Source organism: Chrysoperla carnea, chromosome 2, assembly GCF_905475395.1.
Source record: "Chrysoperla carnea chromosome 2, inChrCarn1.1, whole genome shotgun sequence".
Classification (NCBI taxonomy): domain Eukaryota; kingdom Metazoa; phylum Arthropoda; class Insecta; order Neuroptera; family Chrysopidae; genus Chrysoperla; species Chrysoperla carnea.
In genome coordinates this window covers 90180755-90193338 of record NC_058338.1, presented here as the reverse complement: position 1 = coordinate 90193338, position 12584 = coordinate 90180755, and the positions used below count along the sequence as shown (strand labels likewise).

The 12584-nt window shown below is 29.6% G+C and overlaps 1 protein-coding gene across 1 annotated transcript in view; it reads right to left on the bottom strand.

The window, feature by feature from the left end:
• Positions 1 to 12584, bottom strand: part of LOC123293030 (zinc finger protein basonuclin-2) — a 657524-nt gene that overhangs the window by 335921 nt on the left and 309019 nt on the right. The gene's annotated exons all lie outside the window — the stretch shown is intronic.

The window sequence follows — 12584 nt, the reverse complement described above, 5'->3', positions numbered from 1 at the left end:
AAAGCTCATTTTCATATATATTATATATGTTGGGATAGGGATAAAGCAAACCAAAGAAAGTGAATAAAGCTTTGTAAAAAAATTAAAAAAAGGACTTAAAATGAAAATTGAATTTCTTGAAAATTTTTTAATTTTGTTGTAAGCTATTTTCTTGACAGATTGCTTGAATATACAACTTGAAGCATGTATATTCCTTGAGGGAAGTCCTGAAGATAGATTGTCCGTAAGCCCATATTTTTACACTTTCTGTTGTGACAAATAGTGTAGATACACATATACCACATGATAGGATGGTTAGGATATATTGACTGTCCACGAAGGACGCACTTAGGCTATAGAGCCTATTGGATACCATATGTGCGTTTTTCCACCTTTCCGCTGATATTTTCATTTATCAGCTCCTCAATTTCAGAGGCTGAGTGCACCTTCTTCATGCATATACCATGCACTAGACCATCACAACTATTAATTAAATTAATTTTGTTGCGACGGCGGGAATCAAACCCCCTACCCTAATCATACCGCGGACGGAATTGGTTACGCTTTAACTAACTGAGCCAATAGGGCGACGCACATATACCATGTTTCTATAAAATTTCACTATAACATTATGTCTTAAATAGTTGTAATAGAAATTCATTTTTAGCAAATAATAATCTGCAGTTATCGAGATTAAACCACCACGTGATAATTGGATAACCACCCTATATAATGTCTTTAAAATATATATATCATCATACATGTACACACATAGAGGACCCTTAACTCTCTTCTCATCCTTACAAAAAGTTTTCACGTAGATGTATCCATATTTTAACGAAGAACGTAAATGTTACGTTGTAACGTTATTCGAAAAATGAGTAAGTATATATATATAGGGTAATGTGTAGCAGCTTGAAACCAGAATTGCAGGTCAAAGTCATGGAAACAAGCAAATAGCTTGTATTGCCCTTGAAAATTTTTGGTTAAAGCATTTTTTTAGCAAGGATGTTTTCTTTCCAGTAAATGCATTAATGAGATATTTTTCCGAAAACTAACAATTTTCGAAAACATATTTTAAATAATAAATGTTAGTTTTTTAATGAGGATTAAATTTCCAATTTAGAGTGTTATTCTATCTCTTACCTTTTTGAAATTAAATTGACTATTTAAGAAACCCATAGAATTAAGTCAAATTTGATGCCTGAGCATGAGGTCCGATATCAAACTCTGCAACTTTTAAATAAATTTTGATATTTGCCCCAATTTTCAAGAAGTACAATTTTTTGTATTTTATTTATACGTATTTCGACTACCAAGTAGTCATCATCAGTATGAATTAGCTAATCGTAATTACTCTTTTTGTGAATGTTGCTCGTTGCTAATTTGGTGGCGGACTGTAGATTGATATTTTCTTGTAAAAAAAAGTAATAAAAGAAATCAATCTGCAGCCCACCACCAAATTAGCAACGAGTAACACACACAATAAGAGTAATTACGATTAGCTAATTCATACTGATGATGACTACTTGGTAGTCGAAATACGTATTTATAAAATTGACAACATTGATGTAGGAAATTGGGGCAAAAATCGAAATTTATTTCGAAATATTCTAGAGTTTTCATTTATTTTCTTTGATAATACTTATACATGCAACTTTTGTTGACGTGATTTTTTGATTGGTTAGCTACAAAACGAGCTATTAGCCATAATAGACTAAAATCATCCACCATATATGTCGTTTCGATGGAACCCACGTTGTATTTTTGTTATTTAGACAGCTATCTTAGTCTACATGTACTATAACACTGCCATAGGGGGTTATATTCAGTTAGAATTTTCAAAGAATTGCTTTTTTTTTGCATTTCCGGAATGTACATATATTTAGGTACATTTTTTGAAAATTTCAAGTCGATCCAATAAATATTCACGAAGATAAACACATCAAAAATTTTTACACAATCTTCTTAGATATTTTCTCTGGGTATTAATCGAAGGAATAACAAATCTGAAAATTATTTGTATATTTTAGACCACTTTAAAGTTGAAAAATTTTTGATGAATTTTGAATTTTTTTTTCTTGGCATTTCTTCAAAAATTATAATTTTGATTATTTTTTCGGTCAGTATCTGTATTTATCTATTGAGTAAAGAAATTTTCTGGATTTTTTTCATTTTGGATAATACAAACCAGAGACATGTTGCGCACCGACAGACAGGAGATCATCTTTAGGGGCAGCACTATATCAAATTTTTTAAATCGGGATCTTAAAATTAAAGATTTCCTATTTGTATACGCTTTTTATATTTATGTAAAATAAATGGTCTTCTAAAAAAAAACTCATAAAAAATGGATATTACCCTCTAAGTCTACATAAACGAAAATTTGGTTCCCTGGTATTACATCTTCCCTTCTATATGTGTGCATGGGTGTATATGTGAGTGGGTGTTGTATATGTATTTGTCCTGTAACTGATACAATTATGTTGTTGAAATTTAATCATTTGCATGCACGATTACTTTCCAGTTAAGTGATCATAGCTGTGTGTACCTACTTGTACCACCAAACACAAGCAAAGCAAGAGTATAATATAATGTTATGATGAGGATGGCAAAGAAGACTTGTGCCAGTCGACCGACCGTTCGTCCGACCGTTAGTAGAGAACCATCGTCAACATACATAATATATTGTTATATTTTAAATACCAGAAGGCACATCAAGCCAATGTATCCAGAGCATCACACAAAACATTATTATAACAAAATTTATTTTATTTTATTTTACCCTTTTTCTTCTTTTTGTATGTGTGTAAAATATAATGTCTCATGTTTTATGGAATTACAGTTAAAACTGTTTACTCTATTCGAAAAATACGACTCTTTCATCCTAAATTTTTATCGTTTTCTAACTTACAGTTTATTTAAGCCGAAATGAGTTGTCCAATAGACAGGGTAGATATGACCATAAAATGTATGAATTGGGTCTCATTTCTATAATTGAAGATCTGTACTCGTTTAAAAGTTTTGTGGTCGTGAGAGTTTTTGATCAGAACGATCTAAAGAAAATTTTGGTGACGGTTTGAAAAAGTTACCAAGAAAGCTATTTTCATAATCATATAGGTTCTATAAATATAATATATGTATAGCTAGCTTTGATGGCCTATAGATCGAAAAATACTCCTTAAAAAGTTTTGTGGCTGTGAAAGTTTTTGATCATAACGATCCGCAGAACATTTTGGGAGTGGTTTGAAAAAGTTTTACAGAAAGCCTTTTTTCTAGTCATATAGATACTATAGATGTAATACATGTATAGCTTTGATCGCCCGTAGCTCCAAAATTACTCGTTTTAAAGAATTGTAGCCGTGAGAGCTTTTGATCAGCATGATCCAAAGAACATTTTAGAGGGTGTTCCAAATTTTCATAGAAAGCTATTTTCCTAGTCATATAGATACTAAAAATATGTGTTGCTTTGATCACCCGTGGCTCGAAAATTACTAGTTTAAATGTTTTGTGGCCGAGAGAGTTTTTGGTCGGAACGATCCGAAGAACTTCGAAAAAAATTTTGGTATAGATGTTCATCACCTATTTAGTCCATATCCGATTATCTGTCTGTCTGTCTGTCGGCTGTCATCAAGAAAACTCAAAAACAAAAACATTTATCAAATTGAAATTTTTATAGCGTGCTAAGGACGTAAAAAGTGAGGAGGAGTTCGTAAACGAGCAACATAGGTCAATTTTGTCTTCGGTCCATAGGATCTATCTTGTAAACCGTTAGAGTTAGAATAAAAGTTTAAATGTAAAAAATGTTCCTTATAAGAAAATATACAAGTTTCGTTTGAAACATTTTTTTCTAAACATCACATCGCGAATTATGCACAAATTTTATAGTATGTATTATATGGGAATATCAGTTATGTATGTTTGTCATGATTGTAAGTGTAATGTGACAGCGTAATCAATACTGTCTATACATGGTATTTCAACAGTTAACTCAGTCAATTGTTTGTTTTCACTTGATATTTCTTAATTAACGTGCTCAAATTATAAAGAATTTTCACTGTAATTATGGTAAAGTTTCCCATTACACTTTTTTTTTGCACACACACACACACATATATAATAATTCAAAATGATGATTGTTCGTCTCTGTACCTCTTCTGTTACATTGTAACATTGGTAATGTTACAAAAATCACAGTCCAACAAACTGAACAGAACAATATGATGATGAACATGATGCATATACACATAAATGTTACAGCATTGAGCAGTAAAAGAGTAAAATTGTATTTTTTAATAAAAAAATATTTTAAATATTTTATATATACATATTAATTAATTAATTTTATAAATAAATTTGTACAACATGGGTATGACAGCCTATGTTATAAGAATATAGAAAAAGAGTTAAATAATATTGTATTGTATATGAAATTTAATATTTTCTCGTATTTTCTATGAATTTGTTACTAAATTTTCATTATCAAATTGATGTAGCTGGGGCCATCAAAGTCACGAAAAATGAGATTTAAGATGACTGAATTTTGGATATTTCTTTTCCCATTAAAATTAGAAATTACATTACATCTGCTTGTAGAATGAGACCAGTAGAAAAAAATTTATCGTAGGCAGTTTATCGATGTAAAAACTTTTTCTTATAATTTTTTTTGCTATCTTTGATGCTAGTAAAAATTTTTAGAATCGCTCCTATTTGTAAATTTGTGGCAGGCTGAGTTTTAAGTTCAAATTTTGGTTAAGTACCTTAAAAAATGTGACCCATGACCTTGTATGACTATGCAAAATTTAAATTCCTATTCCTATAAATATCGAGAATATGAGGGAATATGTATTTTACATATTACCCATAAAAATGAAAAATTAGACTTGATACTATGACAAAATTGAAAAATAGTGAAATTAAAATTGATTAAAAACGAAGAAGTTATAAGCAATCAAAGATTGCACTCAAAGGTTGCCCATCTGCTTTTAGGAAAACAAAGTTTTATAAGTAATCTCTATGGCGATACCCATGTATCACTAATCTTCTTCTTTGTTTAATTAGGAATTTTAAAGGTAAATATCTTGCATATTAGTAAAGATTTTTTAAAACCAACTTCATTTTTCGGCACGCCCAGTGAGAATTCTTCACCTGAAAAATTTTCGTGCGATCTCCTATTAATAATAATATTTTCTTAGCTTGATAAAAGACAAAACAAATAATGGAAAAACGAATTGAAAAATAATTAAATAAAAGTTTAATGCTATTAATTAAAGCACAATTTTTTCATTGCGCTTGTTATTCAATAAAACATAAATCTACAATGAAAGGAACATGGTTCTTACTGGGTGTCGAATGGAATTTCTCGACCATTTTTTCTAATCAGCATTTATACTGTGTTATGGTAGGTGCACCCACTTGTTCATTCAAGAAGACTTTAAACAACAGAAAATTAAACATGAGATATCAGAAAAACGGAAAAACAAAAGACCATTATATAGCTAACAATAACAGTATATATGTATTGTTGTATGGTTTTTATATGGATATTAAAGGTTTGTTAATGACGATATTTATATAAAAAGTATTTAACTTTTATTGTAACATTCACTTTGGGACTTGTGTCCCTTAAATTTTAAAAATGTTATGTAAAAGTTAACTATGCAAATATAACCATTTAAATAAACTAGCTATATTACCCGTTCGGAATTCCGCACCGTGCTTCCGGTACCCATGGATACCCTGTATCCGTAGCTAAAAACAACAACAAATTACGTAGAAAAGTGGTGAAATAAATCAAATATTTTGCTTTTAAAAATAGTTAAATAGTTTTGAAATATCTGTTGTTACTTCTTAATGATGTCTTCTTGTCTACATTCGAAACATGTTTGCCTAATACCCTTATTATATGTATGATTTATTTTTTCATTAAAATTATTTGTTTGGCCTGTTATTTCTTCTTAAGTGTTGCATTTTTAGACGAGTCTGTTTTCTTCTTTCTTATGAAGCTAATATTGAGCTTAAAATGTTCTGGTTCCGTGCTTTTATAAGTGTAGGTGTAGTGAACAATTTATATCACAAAAAAACTATTTGTTTTATTGACGTTTAAAAAATTTCACTACAATAATTGATTCACAAGAGCTTGCACTAATTTTGATTGTTAACTTGATTAAAATGAACTTACATGTTGTATTGTAGTTAACTTGAAGAGTCTGTATTGTTATCAGACCGTATCGCACGCTGTGCGTCGTTTATATAGTTACAGTCAATTATTACCGTAGAGTCTAGCAAATTCTAGAACATTCACGTGTAATCTATTGCATATATTTTACTTGTATATGTTTTCTATCTCTGTTTGAGTAATATAAAACGATATTGTTTTTTTCTTTTTAGAATTGTCTAGAATTCTAGATAATTCTATAGTATTTCAAAATTACATTTGTTTTTAAGAAAGTTCTAGAGTATGGTTGACTAACCATAGCGAAAAAGTAATTAAGAAACATAAGAGTACGAAGTGTATTCATAGTCGAAGGTTGTTGCTGTTACCACAGTTGTCCTACATAGGTACTGTAAATGTTACAGTCAAGACTCTTAACCGGTCAAAACTTCTTTTGATTGGCAAAATCAGTCAAAAGTACTTTTGACCGCAGGCTTTCGACAATAGTACTTTTAGCTGAAATAACAGTTAAAAGTAATTTACGTTCCTTTGAAAGCAATTATATTATCTTCAATTAAAGTTAATAATCATTAAAAAAAACTATAACGTAATTGTCTTTTTTCGTTAATTTATTGTAATTTTTTAAGTACTTGTTCCTTTTTGTTTGTTTCACTTTTAAGACGGTTCTTTACACATTCCTCAATGGCGTGAAATCATTATATGATTGGCGTGAAAATTTTCAAATTTTTTTAAGACTCCTCTTAAATATTCATAATAAATTATATTCTAATAAAAATTCCTAATAAATATTATTTTTACCAATTAAGATTTAAGAGGTGTCTTAAAAAAATTATAAAGTTTAACGCCAATCAAATAATGATTCCACGCAATTGAAAAATGTGTATAGAACTGTCTTAATACCAAACTTTGTAATAAACTATTCAGCAAAAAATATTGAAAAATAAATAGTTTTATTTCCATTCTAGACAATGAAAAGTAAATTTGGCTGACTCTCTGGCGAGGCTACATACTAAAACAACTCGGCCACGACAATACTGGTAAAAACAATTCGGCACAAAAACAGCTTGCAGAAAAAACAACTCCGGTCTAAATAACTCAGTATAAAAAAAACTCCTCTAATTAACCCATCGTGGTTTAGTGAATGAACTCATCATCAAACGGCTAACCAGAAAGCCAATAAACCCGCAGGCCAATGCTCAACCTCATTAATAGCATGGCCAACACGTGAATCAGTGAACGAACGCAGTCGTGGGAAAAATGTGATTTGTTTTTGTACCGAGTTGTTTTGACCAGAGTTGTTTTTGTGTCGAATTGTTTTTACCCGAAATGTAATGTGCTAGTTGCTTTGGCCAGAGTTATTAAAGACCGAGTTATTCATGATGGTTTGTTTCCCTCTAGTGATTAAAACTAGTCAAAGTACTTTTGCAGTTTTTTATAGTTTAAAGTGCTTTTAACTTGTTAATAGCTTTGACTGGGCAACATACATGACACAGGATATAAAAACCAGCTTGTATTCGTATAATGTTTTTTATTACAACCAATTTGGGTAACCCTATTATTAAATATTATAAAAATAAAAAGACGGTTCTTCATAATTGTTTAAATAATGTTTATTTATATATTTATATGGTCATTTTATACGTAATTAAAAGTATAAGGGGATAATTACAATTAAAAATAAAATGCTAGGTTAAGTTCAACAATATCCATTCAAGTCATTGTTATACCACTACCTATATCTTTTCATGTATTATTATTTTTATTGTCATTGTTATATATAATGTTAGTTTTTGCCATTTAGGTATAATTTAAAATGTTTGTTGACCATTATCGCACAATGTAGACCATATTTAGTGGAGGGTACGATGTTGTACCTCCCTCCAGTCAGATGTACCTTGAATTATTTTGTAGTTTTTATACAGATGTTGTAATTAACTAGACAACATTTGTAGTGTGGTGAAGGGAATTGCTAATATGGTTTTGTTTTCGGAAAATTTTAATTCTTCTGACTGTCTATTTACAAGCAAACCATTTAAGATTGGTTAAAGTGGTTATATCGTATTCTCCTTATTAACAAAACATTGTCAAATACACAAAGTTCTAAAAAAAGCAACATACATTTTGGATGTACTAGCACCAAGGCAGTTTTAAATAACAACATTTTTTTTTATATGAAGTTGGGCTAAGTTAAAATCAATTCGGAAAATTTTAGTGGGGATTGCCCGATTATTTAAATAAATAAATGACTTCAAAAGTAGGCATATTAAACATTGGTTTATGGTAAAACGGTAGATGGATGGTATGTTTTCATAGATTGATCCAAAACTAGTCGATGAAAATTAAAAAAAAAACTATTAATTTAAAGTTAAAACCTTTATAAATTATTAAAAACAAAAAACCCCGTTGTGCCTGACTAATTAAGGATGTATGGGCACGGCAGTGGACCCACAAATTAAAAAAATTTAGATTTTCAATTTTGATGGTGAATTATGTTCTAACTTGACTTGAATATAAGACGAAAAGTTAGAATGAAATTTTTCTATATTTGGAGTTATTTTCAAAACTTCGAAAATTGAAAATTTTGTTTTAATTATTTAGCTTTCGATATTTCGAAAACTAAGGCAGGTTAAGTTTATTTTTATTTTTCGTCTACATTCATGAAGTTAAAACAAAATTCATCATCAAAGTTGAAAATAAGTTACAAATAATTTTAAAATAAAGGTTTTTTGCAGGTTTTGAGATCCTCTTAATTTTTCGTCGGTTAAAAAACGTTACGAAAACGAATGCTTCTTCCATGTTTGAAAACTGTAAATAATATAGCAATATTCATATTAATTGTAATTAGACTTTCCTGAAAGTATTCACATTAATTTTTGCATTAACATAGAATACAAGTCGAATTTTTATGAACACTGGCTAAATTTTTAAAATCTTATTTCTTACTTATAACAGTAGATTCTCGGAGAGACAGATTATTAATTTGTTTATTATTCATTAAACTTAGTAAATTTAATAAATAATGCATACGCTTTTAAAAATAATGCCCAGAAAAATATTATAACAATCTATATTATTAACAAGTGAAAATAAACAATTGATAGAGTAAATTGTTGAAATACCATGTATAGACAGTTTTGATTACACAATCGTTTGTATTTTGATGTCATGTAAGAAAAGAAAGAGAAAGCCACTCTTAGATAGCCACACATAAACTGATATTCTAATATTCCCATAGCACGTACTATATAATTTGCGCTTAATTTGCACCCTCACGGGTAAACAGTGCATGTGCAGTGATGTTTACGAAAAAATGTTTCACACAAAAGTTGTTTGAAACATCCCTAACAGTTTACAAGATGGTACCATTGACCTATTTTGCTCATTTACGAACTCAACCTCACATTTTACGTCCTATGCACGATATAAAAATTTCAGTTATATATCTCTTTTCTTTTTTGAGTTATCGTGTTAATAAGCGGGCAGCCAAACAACCGGAAATGAATTCACTAGGTGAGTTTATGAACATCTATACCAAAATTATGTTTGTAGCATCAATATTTTTAAGCGTTACGAACTTAGGACTATACTTAGTATACCTTGATATATATTTCATATATACATGGTATAAAAAGAACAATATAATAAATGATTTTAAAAACAATTAATAATATATTGATATAACTTTTCAACCCCGTCATAATATAAAAAAAATTTTGTGTAAAAATCGGCATCCCTGATGTGCGGTCAAATTTTAGTTTAATATTGTTGTGTGTGTATTTGTTTGTGTAAAATAAATGTATATATTATATAGGGTGTAGAGTTATTTTCTGTATGTTATTTTCACCCCCTATTGTGGCTATCTTTAGTAATATATACCGCCAATGAACACCCACTGCTATAATCATTATGTCGCATAAAAATCGTTCCAATTTTTCGTATACTTTTTTAATAATACGAGAAGATATACTTTTTTTGATTTGAAATTATTATTTATGTAAATACATACAATTTTTTTCATTTTATTTAGTGTTCCATAATGAAAACATTGCGGAATGGCAGATATACAGGAAAAATTGTTGAAGGGAAAATTCTTACAGAATTTTTAATTTAATCTAGCAGTTATTAACCTTCTTCGCTGGGTAACCTCAATTTTAAACACATTCATGTACTTAAACAAGTGAAATTTACAAAATTAAAAAAATCCCGGTAAATTTTTCGGCTACGAAACCTTTAACTTGCATTTGAAACATATTTAAGAATACTCTCCATTAAATTGCCTTTTTCCTTAAAACCTTTTCCATACTTAGCCGATTTGGAATTTCATCGCCTATTGGGCAATTTTTTAATTGCAGATCTATGTTTGCTAGTAAAGTTATAGAAAATTCACAAAATTAAAAAAATTCTCGACAAATTTTTCGGGTACGAAACCCCAAACTCGCACTTGAAATATTAAGCAAAGAACACTCTCCATTAATTTTTCTTATCAAACAAAACTAAAAAAACAAAATCAGTTCATTCGTTTAGGCGTTACAATGCCATAGACAGACAGACACGCACAAAAAGAGGGGGTTAAAAATCAAAGTTCTGGGGCTACAATTAATATATTCGACAAGTACACCCCTGTCTCGGTAGAAATCCGGTGGTAAATTTGGGATGCGTAATACGTTGGTACTCCCTTCCTCCTGACAGTTCGTAAGAATATATAGTAATAAATCTTGAACCAATCTTGAGTAACTAGTCATTAATTCAATAAAAACGAAATAAAAAGAAATAGAACAATTAAAATGTCAACGAAAAAAAAAATTATGAAAACCCAAAGATTAAAATTTGAAGACACATATAAAACAAAAGATGAATGTCTTTCCTTCTTTAAAATGTACAGATTTTTTTTGTAACTATAATTTGTACGAACCACGTCCGTCATTATATATCACAGTAGAGAAAGACCAAATATATAATCAGTTTAGTATATAATTAAAATATTAACTAGTTTAGTGTATAATATAATGGGTATATGGTCAGTTTTATATATACTTACTATAATAAAAACCATACGTAGTAAAATACCACCCTTCTTAAATATTATATTATATGCTTTATCTTATAGATACAGAGTGTAACATTTAAGATGAAGACAGATAACCCTTATAGCTCAGTTGGTTATGGCGTAAACAATTCCATTCGCGGTATGCCTGGTGTAGCGGGTTCGATTCCCGCCGTCACAACAAAAATTAATTTAATTATTAGTTTTGATGGACTTGTGTACTGCATGGTATATGCATGATGGAGGTGCATCTGAAAATAATTGAGGAGCTGATTAATGAAATTATCAGTGGGAAGGTGGTAAAACACATATATGATATCACAATGGACTCTATAGCCTAAGTATGTCCTTCCTGGATGGCCAATATAACCTAACCTAACCAAAGATGAAGACACCCTCAGAATTGACCCCATTTGTCAATTTGTAGTATGCTGAGCTTAAAGTTCTTATTTCAAGTATCATAAAAATATGACAAAATACCCTGTGTGACTATGCAAAATTTTAAATTTATATTCCTATAATAAACGAAAATATGAGGGTGTCTTCATCATAAATGTGACACACTGTATATGATTCTATGATGTGAAAACCTGTTATAAACGTTTTTTAATTAGTATTCGAAAAGATCGTTTATCTATATATACGATGTATATGTATGTGCATACGAATGCAGCGAATCAGTAGTACTCAAACAAAATAATTGAAAGTGAATTATTAACTTAACATTTCTTATGTGAAAAAATAATTCTTTTTTTTTCAATAACAAATAGGAATAATTTCTATGTTCCTTACTTAATAGCATTTAAATCAAATTATGAATTATAGCAATCGCATAACTAAAATCGTATGCGGCCGCGTGATTATAATTCTGCAGTCGAATATATGGCTTGTACGTATTTTATCACACGTTAAACTTCTCTCTTAGTGATTTTATGGTGATAGTGCAGGAGACGATAAAAGACCAATATAGTTAACTACACCGATCTGTTAAGCAATCGAAACGTGCAAAGGCTTGTTTGTAAAAACCCGCTAATGCAAAAAATGGATTAAAGTTATTTTATTTAAAAATAGCCATAAACCTTCATCGGTAGGTAAACTATCGATTGAATTTTAACCAAGCAACGATAACAGGCTTAAAATTGGTTTTAGCTGGCTTTTTTTTTTTAAATAAATGGATATTATAAAACTATAGCAATTTACAACAATACTGTTCAGACACATGAATGGACTGTCTAATAATAAAATTAGCTTGCTCTTTTAATGGTCTAGCCGTTTCATAGACCACTGTCGGTTTTTTTAGGATTTAGACATACTTTTGACTGCAATGACTGCCTGAGGTGACGATTTGTAATTTTCCCAATATTCATTAAAAAAACCAATAATTTG